Raw genomic sequence first — 25,095 nt, 5'->3', positions numbered from 1 at the left:
ATTTTTTTTACATGACAACACTGCTTGTGAACATTTTATTCACTTTTAAAATAAATATTGTGCAGTAATGTGTTATAAAACTGTAATGTGTTACAAAAATTGTTAAGTGTTATAAACATTGCAGCATACAGTGGGAAATTACAATGGATAGCCAGCACAGTGTGTTTCATCAGTGTAAACTACCCCAAGTCAAAAGAGAAGAATCAATGACTGCTTGCACCAGATACACATTGTGGGAGAAAACACACTCAATACCATGGGAGAAACAATAGGCAAAAGTTCTAACAGAAAATCAACCTCTAACAAAAAAGGAATTTCTTGTGATTAACAAAGGTGAAGAGGGAAAGAAAGCGTAGATGTGAAGATCTACAGTGGGCCCAATGTCTAGTTGACTACAACTCCTCCTCTTTATTTCTTCTAAAAGGCACCCTTAATATTTCTTCCTGTTGCTCCAATTGTCTCAGGGTGAGGGGTTTAAATGATGATCCTGGTAGTGACTGGTAAAATATGTCATTCACAGGAGATGCCCTGAACCTATATTTAGGATGATTACACAAAAGTGATGTCAGAATGACAACTTTATACTCATTAGTTGTAACTTCAGTTACTGAAAGAATTTCATGCTCAGATTCAGGATGACATACATACATCACAGTACTTGATCTGGGCCGGTTCTGTTTCAAACTACAAGGTGTGCCATTTCCTACTCCTACAGGATAGTAGGGTGTCATCTGACCTTTAATATTTTTAGTGAGAATTTCTTTTGATTTTTCTTTTTCCTCTGCTTCTTGTTCTTTTTCAGATAGCAGGTTCTTAGCCAACATATTCCAAAGATAGTAAATGTGAATTTTTACTTTCTGACAGTTTCTTTTTCTTCATGATACTACCAAATAAGTTTTTCATGCGATAGTTCATAAGTCCAGTAAGATTCAATTTTGTAGGAAAAGCTGCTTTGTTTAAATAATTCCAAAAGCTCTCTTGGATTAGGGCCATTATAATCCTTTTCTTCTTCCTTATCGCCACTTATCACAAGAGGAAGTATTTATATTTTTTCTTTATGTGCAGTTGTCATGATGGCATAATTATCTTCTTTATACAAAACACCAGTTGTAGGCAGAGAGCACTTGGTGCTGGGCCAATTGGCTTAGAAGGGGATGAAATCGCTGAGCTGGCGAAGCGCGCGGCCACTGCTGGTCACCGCCAGAAGGCCGCAGAGGACCAGTAACACCAGCCCAGCAGGGAGCAGGCACCGTGCGCACCACCTCTTTCTGCATCCTCCGCTGCCGCTTTCTCCAGATGTCGTCAGAACCTCCTCTGCCCACAGAGGAGAAGAAGGGGAGGAGGAGGATGCAGCGGGACTACACAGCGTTGGGGGAGCCCGGGGCCCCACCACCACCAAATCTCCTTCTGGAGAGCCCATTTTGTAAATGGATCTTTGGCAAATTATCACATTTCCCTCAGCTTAGAAACTTTCTTTCTGACTCTCCCTCCCTCCCTCCCTCCCTCCTTCCTTCCTTTAATGAATTTATTGTCATAACAGACTAAAGGCTCTAACAAAGGGATTTTCTTTCTTTATCACAATGCATGTACAATGTCCACATTTAACTAAGAATTATGGTGTGGATTCTGATAGAACAATTTCAGGTGATGCATGAACACTCAAGGAAGCCTCAAAATTGCCCAAGTATAATTTTGAAAAATTTAAAAATGTGATTCTTACACAAATTGAATATCAAACATGTTTAAATGCATTGCATTAGTATTTACTACTGCCACAACAAAGCACCAAAGAGTGGCTTAATGCAAAGTATATTTATTACTTTCCAACAGGGGTTTCACCTGGGTAAAATCAAGGTGGCTGTGGGGCTGCCTTCCTTTCTGGAGATTCTGGAGCAGAGTCCATCGATTTGTTGCTCATTTAGGTTGTTGGTAGATTTCAGTTGGTTACAGGACAAGGTTTCTATTTTCTTGCTGATGTTCAACTAGGTTCCACCCTTGGCTACTAGATGCCTTTCCTCAGTACTTGCTCACAGCACCCCCCGCATCTCAGAACCAGCACTAGGAGCGTTGAATCCTTCCCACAGTCATACCCCTGCTAAAGCTTCTTCTATCATCAAATCTCTCTCTGAAAATAGCCGAGAAAAGGTGATTATATCAGATCTACTTGTATAATCCAGGATTATCTCCCCATCTTCAGTTCTGTAACCTTAAACACATCTGGAAAGTCCTTTTTGCCATGTAAGGTAACACACTTACAAATTATAGTTATTAGAGTGAAGGCACTTTTGGGTGCTATTATTCTGCCTACCACAGTCAATAAGTGAAAAAATATAATGGTAAAAGTGGTTCAGAAGGAAAAGGAGAAATTGTTATGAATAATCTGTAGAAAAAGGGAATGTTGGGACAAGTTTACAAATATAAATATAAAAGCAGTTAATTGATGTATTACAAGACAATAAAACTATGTTTGGAGTTCTATTTTCTAGTGGGAAATGTATTTGAATTTCTTCTAGATGAAAATTATTTCCTACTTATCAAACTTCTATGGGTTAATTGATAACTTTATAAAATATAGGCCCTAATCAGTAGTAGATAGAAAATCAAACATGATTATTTTACCTACAGAATCAAACTTTAAAAAGCATTGTGCTGGTTAGGTTCATGTGTCAACTTGGCCAAGTTATGGTGCCCAGCTGTCTGGTCAATCAAGCACTGGCCTAACAGTTGCTGCAAGGACCTTTGTGGCTGGTTAATAAACCAACAGGCTAGTTTATTAAATCATCAGTCAATTCGCTGCAGCTGTGACTGATGATGTCAACAAAGGGCATGTCTTCCACAATGAAAGAATGCAGTTGGCTGGATTTAATCCCATCAATCAGTTGAAGACTTTTAAGCGAGACAGATGGAGGACCTTCACTTCTTCTTCAGCTGCCCAGTGAAGCTTTTCCTGAGGCATTTGTCGAAGTTGCCAGTTCATTTCCTGAGGAGTTCGTCAAAGTTGCCAGTTCACTTCCTGAGGAGTTCACCGACCATATTCATTGGAGTTGTTAGTTTGCTGCCTGCCCTAAGGAATTTGGACTTGTGTGTACCCACAGTTGTTGGAGACACTTCTATAAATCTTATATTTATAGATATCTCTCATTGATTCTGTTTCCCTACACAACCCTAACTAATACAACTTGGTACCAGAAGTGGGATGGTTCTTGAGAAATAGAATCTTAAAATGGGCTTTTACAATTTGTTTCTAGGCTGATTAGTTTCACATGCACTAATGACTCCATTTCCAACAATCAAGATGGCACTGACAGTCCATGGTATGAGTTGGCAATGGAGATATGCAAAATAGTACCGTTTGATTCTCCTAATCATACTCCTGTATGAAGCAAGGCTCTGGGTGACAGTGTTTTTGACACCTTCACAGAGTTTTTCAGAATTAAGAGGTATAATGATGTTGGCTGAATGCTCTTAGATACATTGGATAAAGTTGTAAGAGAAAGGGACGAACTAAAGGCTTCAAATTTAAAACTTAAGCACCGTATCACAGATGTAAAGGTTTCTATGTCTGCCCTGAAAGAAAATCTTATTTCCTGTGGCCGCAGATGAGATTTTTGAAAACCAGACAGAGACTCTCATTGTGTGAGTAGCAGATTTGCAACATAAGCTAAAATCTCAACCCCTCAGGGTGTCTGCTGTTAAAGTAAAGGCATTGATTGGAAAAGAATGGTATCTGGAAACTTGGGATGGGGACATATGGATTGCTAATAGTGGCAGTGAGGACATTGGAACTCTGGATTCTGCTGAGTAATTGTTAGATTTACCTGTAGAGGGCTGTCCTGAGGAAACAGCTTCCCCACATGCAGTCTGCCCTAAGAAGCCTGCCATCCAACCTCCACCTAAAGGGATTAACCCTTCAGCACCTGCTAATCCTGTAATCACCTCCCAAGGAAGCAGCCCTCGCTCCTCTGTCTGGAGAGATTAATTCTTTTTTACGAGATGAAAATGCAACAGACTGTCATGAGATAAATGGCTTGAGGGATACTTCTAATTCTTTTCATGACCCACTCCTACCTCCAGTCTTTGCTTTAAGACCTATAATTAGACTAAAGTCCCAACAGGCCTTGATGGGTGAGGTACAAAGTGTGACCCATGAGGAAGTATGCTATACTCCAAAAGAACTGTATGAGTTTTCCAACTTATACAGAGAGAAATCAGGACAATATGTGTGGGAATGGATATTAAGGGTGTGGGATAATGGTGATAGGAATATAAGGTTGGGTCAGGCTGAATTTACTGATATGGGCCTAATAAGCAGAGATTCTGCATTCATTCTTGTAGCTTGAGGGGTTAGAAAGGGCGTTAACAGTTTGGATGGTTGGCTGAAACATGGATCAAAAGGTGGCCAGCACTGTAGGAGGTTGAAATGCCAGAACTGCCCTGGTATAATGCAGAGGAGGAGATTCAAGGGCTTAGATTTATCATGGAAGACCTGCTCACACACCCCTGGAATGTTCAGAGGACAAACCTTTTACCAGGACTGTGAAGAATAAATTTGTGAGACTAGCTCCATCATCCCTGAAGAGCTCTGCAGTTGCCCCTCTCTGTAGGTCAGGTATTACTGTAGGAACTGCTGTCACAAGCTGGAATCCTTAAGCACAATGGGGATAATTGGATCCCAAGTCAGCACAAGCCAAGTGGCTACAGTTAATCACCACAGACAAGGTGGGCGTGGCCCCCATAATGGAAAACAGGCTCAAAGCAGCAATCAAAATAATCTGACTCACAGAGACTTATGGCATTGGCTAGTTAATCATGGAGTAACAAATAGTAAAATAGATGGGCAATCAACTAAATTCTTGTTTCAACTATATATGCAGAAGAATTCTAGGTCAAGTGAACAAAAGTCTCCCTTGAATTACAAAAACAGAGTCATGGCCCCTTAATTACAAGACTTGAGACAGTTTACAGATCCAGAGTCCCTTGAATGAGGGGAAGGCCAGGTACCCTTGCAGAAGGACCCTGTTACACTGCCAAAAATTTATACTGTTAATCTTCCTCCCAGACTTTCCCAGGGGGACCTATGGCCTTTTACCAGGGTAACTATGCATTGGGGAAAAAGAAATTATCATATATTTTGTGGATTATTAGACACTGGTTCAGAAGTGACATTAAGCCCAGGAGATCCAAAACGTCACCATGGTCCACCAGTCAGACTTGGGGCTTATGGAGGTCAGGTGATTGATTGAGTTTTAGCTCAGGTCCATCTCACAGTGGGTCCAGTGGGTCCCCAGACCTATTCTGTGGTTATTTTCCCAGTGTCAGAATGCATAATTGGAATAGACATACTCAGCAACTGGCAGAATCCTCACATTGGTTCCCTGACTCATGGAGTGAGGGCTATTATGGTGGGAAAGGCCAAGTGGAAGTCACTAGAACTGCCTAGAAAAATAGTAAACTGGAAGCAATACTGGATTCCTGGAGGGATTGCAGAGATTAATGCTATTCTTAAGGACTTTAAGGATGCAGGGGTTGTGATTTCCACCACAACCCCATTCAACTCTCTTATTTGGCCTGTGCAGAAAAGAGATGGGTCTTGGAGGATGACAGTGGGTTATTATAAGCTTAACCAGGTGGTGACTCCAATTGTAGCTGCTGTTCCAGATGCAGCATAATTGCTTGAGCAAATCAATATAGCCTCTGGAACCCGGTATGCAGCTATTGATCTGACAAATGCTTTTTTCTCAATACCTTGTAGTAAGGACCACCAGAAAGTTTTCATTCAGCTGGCAAGGCCAGCAATTTACATTCACTGTGCTACCTCAGGGTTATATCAGCTCTCCAGTCCTATGTTATAATATTGTCTGCAGGGATCTTGATCATTTCTCCCTCCCACAAGACATCACACTGGTCCATTGTACTGATTCTATCATGCTGATTGGTCCTAGTGAGCAAGAAGTAGTGACTACTCCAGTTTTGTTGGTAAGATATTTGCATGGCAGAAGATAGGAGATAAATCCAACAAAAATACAGGGGCCTTCCATCTCAGTAAAATTTCTAGGTGTCCAGTGGTATGGGGCTTGTCAAGATATCCCTTCTAAAGTTAAGGATAAGCTGTTACATCTGGCCCCCCTTCCAACTGAAAAGGAGGCACAATGCTTAGTTGGCCTCTTTGGATTTTAGAGATAACATATTCCTCATTTGGGTGTGCTATACCAGCCCATTTACTGAGTGACCAGAAAAGCTTCTAGCTTTGAGTGGGGGCTGGATAAAGATAAGGCTCTGTGACAGTTCCAGGCTGCTGTGCAGGCTGGTCTGCCTCTTGGACCATATGATCCAGCTGATCCAATTGTGCTGGAAGTGTCAGTGGCAAATAGAGATGAGATGCAGTTTGGAGCTGTTGGCAGGTTCATATAGGAGAATCATAATGCAGGCCCTTAGGATTTTGGAGTAAAATTTTACCATCCTCTGCAGATAACTACTCTCCATTTGAGAAACAGCTGTTGGTCTGCTACTGGGCCTTAAGAGACAGAATGCTTAACCATGGGCCACCAAGTTACCATGAGACCTGAGTTACCTATCATGATCTGGGTGTTGTCTGACCCACCAACCTATGAAGTTGAGCATGCATAGCAGCACCCTATCATAAAATGGAAATGGTATATATGAGACAGAGCTTGAGTGGGTCCTGAAGGCACAAGTAATTTACATAATGGAGTGGCCCAAATGTCCATGGCCCCCATTCCTTCCACTTTACCTTCTCTTTCCAAGCCCACAGCCATGGAATCTTGGGGAGTTCCTTACAATCAGTTGACTGAGGAAGATAAAACTTGGGCCTGGTTTACAGATGGTTCTGCACAATACGCAGGCACCACCCAAAAGTGGACAGCTGCAGCACTGCAACTCTTTCTGGGATGTCCCTGAAGGACAGTGGTGAGGGGAAATCCTCCCAGTGGGCAGAAATTTGAACAGTGCATCTGGTTGTTCACTTTGCTTGGAAGGAGAACTGGCCCAAAGTGTGATTATATACTAATTTATGGGCTGTTGCTAATGGTTTGGCTGGATGGTCAGGGACTTGGAAGGAACATGATTGGAAGATTGGTGACAAACAAGTCTGGGGGAGGGGTGTGTGGATAGACCTTTCTGAGTGGGCAAAGGATGTGAAGATATTTGCATCCCATGTGAATGCTCACCAGAGGGTGACTTCAGCAGAAGAAGATTTGAATAACCAAGTGGATAAAATGACCTTTTTGGTGGATACCAATCAGCCTCTATCCACAGCAACTCCTGTCATTGCCCAATGGGCTATGAACAAAGTGGTCATGGTGATAGGGATGGAGGTTATGTATGGGCTCAGCAACATGGAATTCCACTCACCAAGTCTGACCTGGCCACAGCCACTGCTGAGTGCCCAATCTGCCAGCAGCAGAGACCCATGCTCAGTCCCTGATATGGCACCATTTCCCAAGGTAATCAGCCTGCTACCTGGTGGCAGGTTGATTACATTGGACAACTTCCATCATGGAAAGGGCAGCAATGTGTTCTTACTGGAATAGACACATACTCTGGATATGGGTTTGCCTTCCCTGCAGGAAATGCTTCTGCCAAAAATACCATCCAGGGACTTACAGAATGCCTTCTCCACTATCATGATATTCCACACAGCATTGCTTTTGACCAAGGAACACACTTTACAGCAAATCAAGTGAGGAAATGGGCACATGCTCTGGAATTCTCTGGTCGTAGCATGTTCCCCATCATCCAGAGGCAGCTGGGTTGATTGAACAGTGGAATGGCCTATTGAAGACTCAATTATGGTGCCAACTAGGTGGCAATACTTTGCAGGGCTGGGGCAGTGTTCTCCAGGAGGTTGTGTATGCTCTGAATCAGCATCCACTCTATGGTGCCATTTCTCCCATAGCTAGGATTCATGGGTCCAGGAATCAAGGGGTGGAAACAGGAGTGGCACCACTCACTATCACACCTAGTGATCCACTAGGTAAATTTTTGCTTCCTGTCCCTGCAAACTTAAGCTTTGCTTTTCTACAAGCCTTTGCTCCAAAAGGAGGAGTGCTTCCACCAGGAAACACAACAATAATCCCATTTAACTGGAAGTTAAGACTGCCACCTGGCCACTTTGGGCTTCTTATGCCTCTGAATCAACAGGAAAGGAATGGGATTACTCTACTGGCTGGGGTGATAATACCTGACTATCAAGGGGAAACAGCACTGCAACTACATAATGCAGGTAAAGAAGAGTTTTCCTGGAATAAAGGAGATCCCCTAGGGCCTCTCTTAGTACTACCATGCCCTGTGATTAAAGTCAATGGAAAACTGCAACAACCCAATCCAGGCAGGACTACCAATGGCCAAGAAACTTCAGGAATGAAGGTTTGGGTCACCCCACCAGGCAAAGAACCACAGCCTGCTGAAGTGCTTGCTGAGGGTAAAGGGAACACGGAATGGGTAGTGGAAGAAGGTAGTGATAAATATGAACTATGGCCACATGACCAGTTACAGAAATTAAGACTATGATGGCATGAATATTTCCTCCTTGTTTTGTTATGATTATGTTTGTATTTGTCTGTAAAGCAAATATCTTTGCTTTCTTCTCTCTTATCCTCTTATCATATGTCATAAGCTGTATTCATTTTTCTGTATTTAAGCTAAAGAAAATCAATTTTAAGAGTTAATGTCACCCAAGGACTTGCACCCTATTCTGCAGAGATTTAGTGCATTTCCAGTTGTATACTGCATAGTAGAGTACTGTTAAGTGAAATATATGTCTGTTATTGTTCTCTACTTAGACATAAAGTATGGTTTTAGGTGATGTGTATAACTGCCAAGTTGCCAAGGGGTGGGCTGTGATGGTTAGGTTCATGTGTCAACTTGGCCAGGTGATGGTACCCACATGTCTGGTCAATCAAGCACTGGCCTAACCATTGCTGGGAGGATGTTTGTGGCTGGTTAATAAACCAACAGGCTGGTTTATTAAATCATCAGTTTGCTGCAGCTGTGATTGATGATGTCAATGAAGGGCATGTCTTCCCCAATGAGAGAATGGAATTGGCTGGATTTAATCCAATCAGTTGAAGACTTTTAAGTGAGACAGATAGAGGACCTTCACTTCTTCTTCAGCTGCCCAGAAAAGCATTTCCTTAGGAGTTCCTCAAAGTTGCCAGTTCATTTCCTGAGGAGTTCATCAAACACGTTCATCGAAGTTGCCAGTTTGTTTCCTAAGGAATTCATTGAACATCTGCATTGGAGTTGCTAGTTTGCTGCCTGCCCTACGGAATTTGGACTCATGCATACCCACAGTTGCATGGGACACTTTTATAAATCTTATATTTATAGATATCTCTCATTGATTCCGTTCCCCTAGAGAGCTTTAACTAATACAGGCATTGAGGATTTTTTTCTTTGATCAATATCCAAACTGATTTTATTCTTTTCACAATGTGAATTATATCAATGAATTATTACCAATTTCAATACAATACCAATTATTACCAATTTCAATACAATAAAAATATGTGTAATTACTTATTGATATATAAAGTTTGCTAGATTAAATATGTAAATAGAGTGCTAGATATGTATACATATTACATACACATGTATATAGGATATATGTTTATAATGTATTTTAACATGTATTTATTAACATACATAGTGTAGGGATATATCGTTTGGGCCCAGACAGAGTTCATGAAGACCGCAATTTGGTGCCACTGAGAGACCAAAAAACATGCCAGGCAGTGAAATAGACAGATTTATTAGGACTTATGAACAGGAGAGAGTCTCCTGTGGTGACAGCCTGGGGAGTAGTGCTCTGCAGAGGAGCAGGAATACAAAGGGCAATATGTATATGATTTTAGGACAAAGATATTTATATGATATGAGGACCTTTGACCTCTAGCATAATCATTAAAGGGTCTTAAGATCTGATGTTTTATTAAGATTAATGTTTAAGATTAAGATACAATCAGTCATGTTCTGCTCCCACCCCTTTACATTTGTGATTACATTCTTTTGCCTCTGGGGAGGGTGTTTTCTTTCCTGATCTTTGTCCTGGTCATGCAGACTGTCATGCTTGGGGCTTCATTCCCATTTAGAAGGGGGCCTAGGCCCTGGGCCACTGCAGTCCACCCTAATGTAACAGACTGCATTGATCATATGACAGGCATTGCATCCATATACCACAGCAACAATATAAAAGACAACAGAATATGAATAATTGAACACACAGAGCAGATAATCCTGCAAGGAAATGCCACCAAAGCTGAGTAAGAGAATTAAACCAAGTAGAAAGGGGGTCAGTAGATAATTGATCAATACTGTGTATGTGCTCTTGCATATTATTTAAAGCCTGTGAAAAATTATGTGAAAGATCAGGAATACATACACAACATTGTATGTTTATAAGGGCACAGGTTCTGTCTTGTGCAGCAGTCATTGTGCAGCAGTCAAAAATGTCTAAAGCCATTCTATTTTGTAAGAATACTTTCTGTAATTGGGTGGTCTCATCATTTAACAATGATATTGCTAACCAAGTCATTAAATGCATGAGCTATATGATTAGTTAAAGCTGTTATATGCCCTTTGGTGACCATCATGGCTCCCTCTGGGGGAAAAAGAGGTAAAGGATAAAACCACCATGAATACACTTCAATCAATATCTAGATTTAACCATTTCCTAATTGCTAGAAGTGTGTGGTAAAGAATCATATAATGTGGCAGGAATATACAGCTGCCTCCATGTACAGTGTCTTGTCCAGTTGTAAGGTAAATAGGGCCAGCTGTATTGCCCACATGTCCAAAGCCACCCCACGGGGGAGGCATATGCTCTGTGTCTGTGGAAGTCATCTTGCCTTTGGAAGAGGCTATCATTTTAAAACTTAATGTTAAAATTACATTTTTCTAATATTACCTCATATCTTGGTTCCCAGCAAGATGTTCCATGCAGACAGGGGCAATATGGTCCAAGTTTACTGCTTCAACTGTCAGCCGTCTTACCCTATCATGTACATCATACCCTAATGTAGGCCAGGACTTATTTACTTGTTCCCTCAGAAGGGAAAAAAATCACAATTTAAGTCTCATTATAAGACAGTAATTGTATTTCAGTCTTAAAATAGAAAGTCAAGTCTCACCCTATATTTGTCGGTGTGTCAAGTTCTATCATGTCAATAGGGTGTTCCATGAAGTCCAGTTAGCAGGAGCTATGGTCCAGGGAAGGCTGGTAGCACCCAAAGTGGCAAGTCCATGCAAACCCAACATAGGGTTCAATTATGGGCATGAGTTCCCACTGAAGTCCACTGTAGAAATGTGTTCACTAGGGTGCTATCAGTGAAAAGAAAGATATTTATGGGGAACAATAAGGGGTGAATTCTGTTGATCTAATAACATACATGTGAGAGTTCCATTAGTAAATAGTAAGGTACCAGACAGAGGAACATTGTGGGGAGGTTTTAAATACCAGATATTCTCCCACTGTAAGTCTTGACAGTCCTCCACCATGACACCAATCATTAGTCTAGGCATTAAAAAAGTCCATATAGTTATACATCAAGTTCCTGTGGGAATAGGATACCACAGAATGGTGATAAAAATTTCAATGGAACTTTTTTTTTGCATAAATTGTGGCCACATTACAATGTTTTGGGTGATTCCTATTCCCCATGGGTTTAAGTTTCTTAACCAGCGTGGCTACAAAGGCCAGCACCAAGGTTAAGGACATCATTTTCCTGTTTGTATGGTCTGAAACATGGACAACAATAAGTTATTATTATTCCCCCTTTTAGGCTGTAAAGTGGCTGGCACTTCTTTTTTTAATTCTTAGAGCTTACATTGGCCCTGCCATTAGCATTTCAACTGGAGCTGGGACTGCAGTCCACAGTGTAGACTTGAGATGTAGAGTTAAGGTGGGTTAGGACCTGTTATATCCTTTTAGTCCATTGTTGTAGAGTTTAGGTGGGTTAGGGCCTGATATATCCTTTTAATCTATTGTTATAGGGATTTCTTATCATCTTTCAATTGTTCCTTTATAAGGTCATTCATCATTTCTATAAGGCCTGTGCCTGTGGGGTTACAGGGTAGATGAAAAGTCCACATATATCATGTCCCATAGCGCATGCTTAGTTCATTTGTCTGGTGAAAGGGGTTCCCTGATCACTGTCGATTTGTGTGTAGGTATCCCATAAAGGGTGCTCATCTTTTCTAGGCATTGTATGATTGCTTGTTGATTAGCTTTTCCCACCAGAAAAGCTAAAAGAAGTCCCACGGCAGTATCTACCATGGTGAATGCATATTTTGTCCCTTCTAAGGGCAGAATGAGGCCATTATAATCCACTTGGCACTGGGTCACTGGAACTTGTGTCCCATCTGGTAGAGTAATCACTTTGGTTGTCACATGGAGAAAAATGGCCACTCCTGTGTGATGTCTATAAGTTGTTAGCGCTTGATGGGTAGCTGGAACTGCTGGGCTAAATGCCATAAGGTTTGATACCCTCAGTGTCTGCTCTTTTGAGGAAGCCACTTGGTCATGTCTTAAGTTTCGGTAGTGTGGCTTCAGATTTGAGTGAAGGCATCTGCTGTAATGTTCTCAGAAAGCATGTTAGGACTGTGGGCAGGGACATGGTAGACAGTTACCTTTCATTACTGGCAGGTGTCCCAGATGTCTTGCCACAGTTCTCATCCACATAGGGGGTGACTTATTACTATCCACTGTTCTTGTTTCCAGGTTGCCATACAAGTGGTGAGGCCTTTATACACAGATACAGACACAGATAGTTGGCATTTTTCCTTTTTAACACACTATAACCATCCATATGACTTAATTTGGCCCATTGACTGCTTTGCACAGTGCCAGTCTCCCAGCAAACAGTGTCAGTATGGATTGAACCACCATGGCTGTCCAGGTGAGAGGCTGCCTACTTGCAAACCCACCAGTACACCAAGAGGCCTCAGGAACTGTTCCTGTGCCATCTATAGTGGGTAACTCAATAGCTATTTCAGGTGAAACAATTTTAGCTATTGAATCTTCTGCATCTGACACTGGTCCTAAAATCTCATGCATCTTGGCACTAAGAAGGCTGGTATTAAAAACACTGTGCTACAAATAAGCTTTCCACTTTGTTAAGGTACTTAATTGCCATGTAAGTAATCCACCCTTTACAGGGAGGGAAGACCTTAAGGTGATGGGATATTTCTGCTTCAGACCTTTCACTTGTAATAGAGCATTATATGCAGCATACACTTGCTTTTCTAAGGGGCTATATCTTAATTTTTTCCATTCCATAATTGTGACCAGAACCCTAGAGGACTCATTTAAAATGTTGCCTTTTCCACAAACTCCACCCAAAGCCAATGTCAGTGCTAGCCACATCCAATTCACAGGGTAAATCATGATCTATTCCCTTTTGTTCTTGTGCTTGTGCTATTGCCATTTTTGCTTTTTCAAAAGCAGCCTGCTGGAGGTCATTCCATTCCCAAGTACAACCTTTTCTAATAAGCATATACAATGGTTTTAATATTTCAGCTAAATGGGGAATGAAAGTTCTCCAATATTCTAGTAGCCCTAGAAAAGCCATTAATTGGTTTGGTGCATGCAGCATAGGAAAACATTGTATTTTCAATTACTGCAGATGGAATAGTTTTTGTCTTACCTAATCACACAAAACCCAAGAATTTTACAGGGCAATCAGAGCCTTGTAGCTTGTTGCAGTTGATTGCCCTTCCTGGCTCTCAAGATTGGATGCTAAAGTTTCTGACACTTCCTTTAGGTCTGAAAGAGAACCATCAATATAGTGAAATAAAGTAACAAATTTGGGTTTCTTCCAATTAGCCAAGTCTTCTGCCACTAGGCCGTAGCAAATGGTGAGGCTGTGTAGATAGCCTTGTGAGAGCATGGTGAAAGTCCTCTGTTGTCCTTCTCAGGTGAAGGTGAAAGAAGTTTGACTTGCTTTATCTAAGGGAATACTAAAGGAAGAATCAGCTAAATCTAAAACAAAATGATATTGGCATAAATGTGTGCTAATTTCTTTTATTAAAAGGCAACGTTTGGAATCGCTGCATACAAAGGTTGTATTACTTTATTTAATTCATGGTAATCTAATGTCATGTGCCAGGTTCTGTTAGGTTTCTGTACTGGGCACACAGAGCTATTATAGGTGCTAATATTCCTGCTCCTTCTAGTTCTTTAATGGTTACAGAAATCTCTTGACATCCCCATGGGCCCTTATATTGTTAAATGGCTACAATCCTCTGAGGTTGCTGGTACTTTTACAAGGGACCATTTCATCTGTCCTTTTAGGAATGACTTTACTTCTCTACACCAGAGGTGGAATTCCCCTATGATAGTCTGTAATGTGGAATTTAAGAGGAGATCAGCTCCTAATATACGTCCAGGCATAGGAGAAATATATACAATATATTCTCCTGGGAGGGTGGTGTGCTGGTTTGGATATATTATGTCCCCCCAAACTCCATTATCTTTGATGCAGTCTTGTGTGGGCAGGAAACATATTGGTGTTCATTGGGTTGGAGACTTTTGACTGGATGTTTCCATGGAGATGTAATCACTCAACTGTGGATGAGATCTTTCATTGGATAATTTCCATGGAGGTGTGGCCCCACCCATTCAGCATGGGCCTTGATTAGTTTCCTGGAGCACTATATAAGCTCAGACAGGAGTGAACTTGCTACAGCCAAGAGGGACACTTTGAAGAATGCACAGGAGCTGAGAGAAGGACTGCAGTTTACAGAGACATTTTGGAGATGGCCTTTGAAAGCAGACTTCTGCACCAGAGAAGCTAAGAGAGGACAAATGCCCCAAGAGCAACTGAGAGTGACATTTTGGGGAGAAGCTGCAGCCTAGAGAGGAACATTCTGGGAGAAAGCCATTTTGAAACCAGAACTTGGAGCAGACACCAGCCATGTGACTTCCCATCTAACAGAGGTATTCTGGACACCATTGACCATCTTCCAGTGAAGGTACTGGATTGTTGATGCATTACCTTGGACACTTTATGGCCTTAAGACTGTAACTGTGTAACCAAATACACACACTTTATAAAAGCCAATTCATTTCTGGTATTTTGCAAAAAGGCACCATTAGCAAACTGAAACAGATTTTGGTACCAGAAGTGGGGTGCTGCTGAGTTTGCAAACACCAAACATGTTGGAGCAGCTTTTTAAATGGATAAGGGGAAAATTATGGAAGAATTGAGAGGAGCTTGATAGAAAGGGCCTAAACTGCTTTGAAGAGACTGTTTGTGGCAATATGGACTCTAAAAAAATACTTTTGATGAGGCCTTGAGCAGAAATAATGAATCTGATTTTGCGAACTAGAAGACAGGTGATCCTTGTTTTAAAGTGGCGGAGAATTTGGCAAAATTGAGTCCTGATATCAGATGGAAGGAAGAATTTGAAAATGACAAGCTGGGATAATTGGTTGATGAGATTTTGAAACTACAATTTGTGGATACAGCATGCTTTTCCTTGCAGCTTATAGTAAAATGTGGGCAGAGAGAAATAAACTTAGAACTGAACACTTGGGTACAAAGAAACCAGAAATTGATGGACTGGAAAACTCTGAGCTTCCAGGGGGTGGAACCCCAGAAACTATAGCCCTACATGAGGATTTAACCAAGCATGGAAATCAATCACCATTTCAATACAAACAAGGATTGGAAATGGAGTTATCCAGAAAGGATTTGTGGAAAGTCCCATTGTCTGACATCTTTGACACCTGTGTGCTTCATGTGAAGCCAACAGAATTTTTGTGAGATCTTTATAGATGGTGCCACTGCCAGTCTGGACTGGAGGAGACAGACAAGCAACAAATCGAAGGAAAAATTTCTTCTAAGACAGAGCCACAGAGGTTGAGGGCTAGAGTCAAGAGGTCTCAGGCTGGGAGAGTGGGGTGGCCCACACACATGGAAAGGGAGAGTTTGCCCTGGAGGTTGAGGGTGGGCCTTCCACCTTGATATTATGGAAGATTGTTGCCATCTCAGGCCTCAGTGAGGGTGGAGCACATTCCCAGGGGACTTGGGAGAGCCTGGCTGCCACCCCACTGTTTTAAAGGGGTTGAGCATGTGCCCTGGAGATGGAAGAGAATACAGGTGCTGCCCCAATGTTTCAGGAGGGTGGGGTCAAGAAAGTGGTCTCCCCAATGTGTGGATATATTGGAGTACTCACCCCAGCATTTGGAGAAAAAAAGGGCTACCACAAAAGCCTTTGGAAAGAGTTGGACTCCCACTCTCTCAAGCCACAAGGATACAACATCATTCTGTTAATGACTCTCAGACTTTGAAGTCTAATGGAGTTTGCCCTGCAGGTTTTAGGAACTGTTTTGATCCCTTAAACCCTGTTTTCCTTCCAGTTTCTCCTTATGGCAATGGGAATGTTTATCCTATGACTGTCCCTCCTTTGTATATTGGAAGCCCATAACTTGTTCTAAGTTTCACAGATCCACAGCTAAATGAGAATTATGCCTTAGGACAAACCATGCCTGTAACTAATTTAATGGGATCTTGTACTTAACTATTGTTACTGAAATGACTTAAGTTTTTGTGATATTGTGCTGAGATGAATGTATTTCATATATGAAAAGATCATGTCATTTTGGGGTCCAGGGGGTGGAATGTGCTGTTTTGGATGTATTATGTCCCCCAACACACCATTATCTGTGATGCAGTCTTGTGTGGGCAGGAAACACACTGGTGTTGATCGTGTTGGAGATTTTTGACTGGATGTTTCCATGGAGATGTGATCACTCAACTGTGGATGAGATCTTTCATTGGATAATTTCCGTGGAGGTGTGGCCCCACCCATTCAGCATGGGCCTTGATTAGTTTCCTGGAGCACTATATAAGCTCAGACAGGAGTGAACTTGCTACAGCCAAGAGAGACACTTTGAAGAATGCACAGGAGCTGAGAGAGGAACTGCAGTTTGCAGAGACATTTTGGAGATGGCCTTTGAAACCAGATTTTTGCACCAGAGAAGCTAAGAGAGGACAAATGCCCCAAGAGCAACTGAGAGTGACATTTTGGGGAGAAGCTGCAGCCTAGAGAGGAACATCCTGGGAGAAAGCCATTTTGAAATCAGTACTTGGAGCAGAGGCCAGCCACATGCCTTCCCAGCTAACAGAGGGTTTCCAGATGCCATTGGCCATCCTCCAATGAAGGTACCGGATTGTTGATGCATTACTTTGGGCACTTTATGGCCTTAGGACTGTAACCGTGTAACCAAATAAACCCCCTTTATAAAAACCAATCCATTTCTGATATTTTGCAAAAAGGCAGCACTGGCAAACTGGAACAGGGGGCAATCTCCCAATTTGTAGGATCAAATTATGTCATTTTGGTCTGATCATTTTCTCTCCCATAACTGTCTATGGCCAGTCCATTAAATTGGGCTACATTTTGTAAATCAAAGTACATTCAACTCTAGTGTCTACTACAGCTAACCCTCTCTGTTAGGGGACCAGTAAATAGTTAAATCTATGTGTGGTCTCTGATTTCCAGGGTCCCTGGTTATCACTCATATCCAGGTACCTTGACCCCTCCCTACAGGAAGGGAAAGGGGACTTGCCAGGCCTCATCTAGGGGTGTGGGAGGTTGGATATCCTGTGTTTTAGAAATGGTTTTCTTAGTCAGTTTATCTTACCCTTCAGCTGTGCTGGGATTTATTTTAATAAATCTCTTGTCTTTGGGTAATTTTCTCCATAATTTAACTAAAATAGCATTTGGTTGTTTATCTATGGTTTCTAGATCTGTCTCTGTAGCAATTAGATCAGCCCACACTTGCTTTGCTTATGTGAGAACCGATTAGGTCTGTCATATACTTGGGAAGTCTTTCCCACTTCCTTCATTCCTCTTTTCAGAAGCCACTCTGATTCCCTGAGATCTACAATGGCTTGAGCAACTCTCAAAATGGGTTATCTCACTAGAGGACTCAAAATGGATATGAGAGGTCCATAAAAATGACTAGGAGCCATGTGCAGGATGTAGTCTTTAATTCCTGATGTAAAAGTTTCATTGTTGGTGCCTGCAAAATGCTTAGAATATATTGCATGTTTCATCCAAAGAACCCACAAGACATCTTGCTGTTCTTCATAGATTATCAATGTTGAGTAGTGTGTGGAACACGTCCCTCATTGGGCCAGGCACCCTTGCATGCAGCTACTAGCCAGGCTAACAAAGTTTCTGTTTCTTCATGATTTAGGATGGCATACAGGCACTGATGTAGGAATGGGTTCATTGTATACTCTAGCTTATTCATCTCCATTCCAGTTGATATTATGTCTTCGGCTCCTGTGTCCCATAATCATAAAAGCCAGTTGGGTGATGACTTCCTGGCTTTTTGTCTGCAACACTGCCCAAGATCACCTAAATCAGCAGCAGTATAATCTCTTATGGCAATGTGGAGTTTCCACTCAAGAGGTTGTACATTCTGAGGATCATTCCCAGCAGGTCACTCCTGAGCTCTTTTTAAATTTTGCTGTAGCACTGGGTATACCTGCTGGAGTAGCAATTCTTCCTCCATTTCCCATACTTCTTCCTTTTCCTCCTCTTAATCATCACATGAAGAATTTATGAGATCCCAAGCTTTTGGATCTCACCCCAGATTAATTTGTATTCTCCAGACTTGAACTTGGGGTAATCTTCAGTGATGAGCTTGAACATATCTAGAAGCTAAAGTTTCTAATTGATCATCAATATGACACACATGCTCAGTTAAGACACATTTCATGTCCACTTGAGCAAACCATCTATGCCTTTCTAATTTAAATTCTTCCTTTAGACTGTGAGCTATTGTTTTTTCCACCTGTTTTAATTCTGTGGCCATGTGTTAGGCTCCTAAAAGGGGCCAGGCTATAGTTTCTACTACTTGTTGTTCCTGTTTTCTTTTGTTAAGATTTAGCTGTCCTGCTATCTGTTGCAAAAGTTAGCAACCCCACCAGAGGTTTTAGTGTGCCCCCATATTCTTGGGCAGTCACCATTTGTCCAGGAGGGCAGCCACCACTCCCTACATGGATGATGCAGGCCAAAAGGAGAGATTTCCTTCATCAAGTCTTCCTTCACCAGAGACTTCCCTGGACCCATGCCTCCTGCTGCTGGTGGTGTCTTGGTTTCCTGGCTGGCTTGCCAATTGTTCAGGTCCAGACCAATTTTGTGAGGCGCATGAGTTGGTGCTGCCATGAAACAAAAATACTCTAGTCACTGAAGTAGACGTAGATTTATTAGGACTTACAAACAAGGTAGAGTCTCCAGTGCTGGTGGACCAGATGGATTAGTGCTCTGCAGAGGGGCAGGAGTACACGGGGCAATATGTATATGATTTTAGAGCAAAGCTATTCCATGCAGTATGAGGACCTTGGGACTATAGCATAATCATTAAAGGATCTTAAGACTTAATGTTTTACTAACAGTAATGTTTATGTGCCAGTTTGAATGTATTGTGTCCCCCAAATGCCATTATCTTTGTGGTCTTGTGGGACAGACGTTTTGGTGCTGGTTAGATTTGCTTGGAATGTGCCCCACCCAGCTGTGGGTGGTGACTTTGGTGGGATACTCCCATGGAGGTGTGACCCCACCCATTCAGGGTGGGCCTTGATCAGTGGAGCCATATAAAACATGCTGACTCAAAGAGACTGGACGCAATGCAGCTGTGAGTGACGTTTTGAAGAAGAGCAAGCTTGGTAGAGAGGAATGTCCTGGGAGAAAGCCATTTTGAAACCAGAACTTTGGAGCAGACACCAGCCATGTGCCTTCCCAGCTAACAGAGGTTTTCCGGACGCCATTGGCCATCCTCCAGTGAAGGTACCTGATTACTGATGTGTTACCTTGGACACTTTATGCCCTTAAGACTGTAACTGTGTAGCCAAATAAACCCCCTTTTTATAAAAGCCAGTCCATCTCTGGTGTTTTGCATTCTGCAGCATTAGCAAACTAGAACAGTTTAAGACATCACGTTTAAGACAATCAGTGCCATGCCACTCTCATCCCTTTGCATCCATGATTACATTCTTTTCCCTCTGGGGAGTTTGTTTTCTTTCCTGACCTTTATCCTGGTCATGCAGACTGTGCATTGCTTGGGGCTTCATTCCTGTTTAGGAGGGGGCCTGGGCCCTGGGCTGCCACATATATGTGTATCTGTACATCGATTATATATATATCTATCTGTATCTGCTGTTACCTAAGACTTCTGCAAAGATAAAAAAGTGCTTTTGTTGCTCTGCTTGTGGTACATGTTCAATAACTGTTATGGAATAAAATCATAAAATCATCTGATAATCTTTAAATGCAGATATTTCTTTAACAATTGTATTATTATACAAGAATAGGTATTCAAATGAAACTTTTTGAAAGATCTTATTGGCAGCATAGTAAAAGATGGACTGGAATGGCAATGGGGCAAATACAGAGAGGGCACTTTAATCATCTGTGTAACACATGATGAGGACCAGAATAAGGCAGAGGAGATGAAGAGGAGGAGGTGGTTGCTACAGAAGTTTGCAGATACAGAGCTGGCTAGAATGGTAACATGACTTCACATTGATATGAGAGGTAAGAGTTAAGGAGAAATCAAATACAAATGTAAGGTCTTTGATTTAGACAAATTATCAATGATACTATTAAACAGACTGGGAAGGATGAAAGAAGAAGCTAATCAGTAGGGAAATATTTTGAGTTAAAATTTTTAAGTTTTGTTTTTGTTAGGAGTAAATTTGTGAAAGTGATTGTTTTATATACAGTTACTGTCTTCATGATTTTCATGTTTTTTTCCTAATAAATGGAAATTGCTATATAGTAAACTAGAAAGCCACTTATTCATATAACAATCTAACCAGAAGACATACATGTGTTTCACTCTAAGGAATTATGATATTTTGCTCAATTTCCATCTCACGATTTTGCAATTGTAAAAGCCTCACCTCACAGTCTCAAATCCTTTTTTATTTGTTTTTTAAACTGTCCTATTGAAATGCTCCTTGAAGATCTATCTTGCATGAACCAAAATTACCTAGAGGAGGGAAATTTTTCTTCTATTTGCCTTGAAATCCCCCCATAGTGCTTTTGTTGCTCTGCTTATGGTAAATGTTCAGTAACTGTTATGGAATAAAATCATCCCATAATCTTTAAATGCAGATATTTCTTTAAAACTTTTTGTTAATTAAATTAATCATTTTTCAATTTGGTTGACAGGAGTAAATTCAAGAGAATCTCTGTTCACATGAGCCCTGAGACATTACATTTAAAAATTACAATCCATTCTGTCTCCAATATAAAACACAAAATATAAAACAGAAGGCCCAATCTAACCTGCCAGCTCATTTGAATCAGTCAACTATAACTAATTAAGAGGGTTGGCTTTCTGGAAGCCTGGACCATGATATGTCAGGCCTTACCAGGGGCCACCTGGTCCAAAGCAGCAGAACTAGCAAAGAGTAAAGAAACATTACCCTCCCTAAGGTCTGCCTGACGCAAGTTGAACTAATCACATTTTGCTTTTACTCATCTTACCCAGGCTTTTATGTGTGTCATCACTCTACCAGTTACAGCCTCCTGGTAGGTGTTTCTGTTTACCTTGACTCTAGACAGTTCGTTCTGAGAGCAGGGCAGGGAAAAATTACGTGAACAGTTCTCATTATCATCAGCAGCAGTTATGTGTCATGCTGAAAATTTCCACAGCAAATTATTAGGAGCACAAGGGAAAAGGAAAGAGAAAGACTGAATACTAAAAGCCCCTGAGGTGATCTGTGCAAAAAATAATAAAAAGAGAACAGTTTGCTACCCTGAGAGCAATTGCCTGAGGATCTGGTGCCCTGGTTCCCATGCGGTATAGTATTATATGTGTTCTGAAACATCTTGTACTAATTCTTAGTCATTAGGCTACTTTTCTTCATCAGAAGCTATAAGGCAACAGAATGATAGCAATTTTGTACAGACTTTATTTTTTTAAGACATTTAAACAGGAAATGATTAAACTATAAAAGACTAACTTTTCAGTGGAGGTTGAGAAACACATACCAGTGGGGGAGGGACAAAAAAGACAAGAAAAACTCTTGGGCGAGCACATAAACTTTTCATAAGGTTAACCAAAAGGATATTTGTAAAAGTATGTAGAGTTTAACATATATATTTAAAGAATAATGTTGCCTTTAAATTAAACTAGCTCCTTCCCATCTAAGATTGTTTAAGAAAAGTAAAACATTTTATCCTTTAAACTATCAAAAATGATAAAGTAATCAGCAGCAAATTTTAAAATAATAATTAAATAGGTATTTTAAGTAACTTTTATTTGGAATACAAAGCCTGGGATTCTGAAATTTTGCATGCTAATACCTAATCTAATCTCCTTACAAAGGAAGATAATTCATGCAAAAGGGCCCAGCAGCATGTCTGGCATCTAGGACATAGGCCAAAATTGTTCTTACTGTTATTGTTATTTCCTGTCACAATTTCTTTCTGTTCCTCAATGTAAAAATCAACATCAGTTATGAAGTTCTGAAATACTAACGCTAGTACTTCCAAACTTCACCAAATCAGAGTTATTTGAAATAAAGATCAAAACTAGTACAGATATATTGGTTAAAGAGTGTAAGTATTTTAATTCAGTTTAAAATCTCTCGTATATTAAATATTTCTACAAATGCACAAATATAAATTATAATAAGAATTTCTATTTTCAGTCATATGTCTGACTCAAGATCAAAAATTGCTTTTTGGGAGGAGGAGCATAATTCCCCGAGGCCAGGTGTAACACAAGGCCCCAGAACAGACATCAATGAACGTTAGTTACCCACACAAACCCTCCCTACAGGAAAGCTACAGTTGGATGGCCTAAAGTTTTGGAGTTGAATGCAGGTCAGATGAGTGCATTGATTCAGCAATGGCCTCAGTTTGTTCATATTCCTTAGTATCCATATTCTTTAGAAGTACTTTTGTTCACCAACTCTGGGCTTAGCCATGTGATTTCCCATGGTCAATGGGAACAGTAGCAAACATGGTGCAAGAGTTGAAAAGTACTTGCAAGTGGGGATATCCCCACTTACTGCTCTTAGATCCTTACTAACATGTTAGCAAGCTCCAGCTAGCCTGCTGGATGATGAGAGGTCATGAGGAGAGAAGCCCCAATTGTTCCTTCTGAGGCCAGCATAAATTAACCAGGCTTAGTTGCCATGCTGTTATATTGCAGCTACCAAATTGCTGAGATCATCTCAAATTGCTGATCTGCAGATGTGTAAGCTAAATAAATGTGTGTGTGTTTAAAGGTCACTAAGTTGATGTGGTTTCCTATGTAACAATAGCTAACTGAAGTAGAGAGGATGCCAAATTGGAGAACTTCCTGCATATATCTGGCACTCTGGTGAACTAAAATAATAATAATTCTAATGGGGATAATAGCAATACTAAAATAGTAATTCTCCGTCATTTCAAGGGTAAAATCCCATTTCCTTAGCAGGTCAAATAAGATTCTTCATAATCTAAACTCTTTGTAGTTTCTTTTACTAATTTCTTGAAAATGTCTTATTTTGTAACCTAATTTTAAAATAAAAGTTCTTTATTTTTCAATGCAGAAATGAAAAATTATCTATAAACAACAGCCTCAGAGTCTACTGTACTTCATTATATTGTTCATGGCAATTGGGCAACCTTGGTGTTCTCAGGAAAGAAGTTTCTTTTTTTTCAATTTGATTTTATTGAGATATTTTCACATACCTTACAGTCATCCAATGTGTAACACCAACTGTTCACAGTATCATCATAGAGTTGTGTATTCATCACCATAATCAATTTTTTTAACATTTTCATTACTCCAAAAAATAAAAATAAAAGTAAAAAAAGAACACCTAATCCCATCTCTCCATTCCCCACTATTATTCATTTACTTTTTTGTCCTCATTTTTCTACTCATCTATCCATATACTGGATAAAGGGAGTGTGAGCCACAAGGTTTTCACAATCACATTGTCACAACATGTAAGCTGTATAGTTATACAGTCATCTTTAGGAATGAAGGCTACTGGGTTGCAGTTCAACAGTTCCAGGTATTTCCTTCTAGCTATATGAATACACTAAAAACTACAAAGGGATACCAATATAATGTTTAAGAATAACCTCCAGAATGATCTCTCAACTCCATTTGAAATCTCTCAGCCGCTGAAACTATTTTGCTTCATTTCTCTTCCCCTTTTGGTCAAGAAGTGTTTCTCAATAGTACAATGCTGGACCCAGGCTCATCCCCAGGAATCATGTCCCATGTTGCAAGGGAGATTTACACCTCTGGGAGTCATGTCCCACATAGGGTGAAGGGCAGTAAGTTTACCTGTGGAGTTGGCTTAGATAGAGAGGCCACATCTGAGCAACAAAAGAGGCTCTCCAGGGTTGTATTAGTTAGGATTCTCTAGGAAAACAGAACCAACAACAGATATCTGTAAAATAAGATTTTATAAAAGTGTCTTATGCAACTGTGGGGATTCATGAGTCCAAATTCTATAGGGAATGATGCAAAAGTCCAAATTCCATAGGGCAGGCAGTAAACTGGCAACTCCAATGAAGGTGTTCAATGAACTCCACAGGAGACGCTGGCTAGCCAAACAAGAAGTAAAGGTCCTCTTTCTCTCTCCCTTAAAAGTCTTCACCTGATTGGATTAAATCCAGCTGATTAAAGTCTCTCATTGCAGATGATGTAATCAGATGATGTAATCAGTCACAGGTGCAGTCAATTGACTGAAGATTTAATAAACCAGCCTTCTGGTTGATTAACCAGCTCAAATATCCTTGCAGTAATGATTAGGTTAGTGTTTGCTTGATCAGACACCTGGACACCATCACCTGGCCAAGTTGACACATGAACCCAACCACAACAGGGGTGACTCTTAGGTACAATTATAAGTAGGCTTAGCCTTTCCTTTGCAGTAACAAGCTTCATAAAAGAATATAAGTAACTCTCCAAATAGGGGAGCTTAATAAGGAAAGAAGGTTCTTGATGAAAATTTTGTATTTAGATAAATTGCCATTCATAAGTGAAGGTATAGAAAATATCTACCTATCTATCCTGAAAACATGTCCAAGAAATATTCTTGCCAA

At 40.7% G+C, this 25,095-nt stretch overlaps 1 pseudogene; it reads right to left on the bottom strand.

The window, feature by feature from the left end:
• Window positions 1-392: 392 nt before the first annotated feature.
• Window positions 393-1,420, bottom strand: LOC119530369 (annotated as a pseudogene).
• Between the last annotated feature and the right edge of the window lie 23,675 nt (window positions 1,421-25,095).

The sequence above is a fragment of the Choloepus didactylus genome, chromosome 3 (genome assembly GCF_015220235.1).
Source record: "Choloepus didactylus isolate mChoDid1 chromosome 3, mChoDid1.pri, whole genome shotgun sequence".
Lineage (NCBI taxonomy): Eukaryota > Metazoa > Chordata > Mammalia > Pilosa > Megalonychidae > Choloepus > Choloepus didactylus.
The sequence above is the reverse complement of the archived record's forward strand: the minus strand, read 5'-3'. Positions and strand labels throughout refer to the sequence as shown.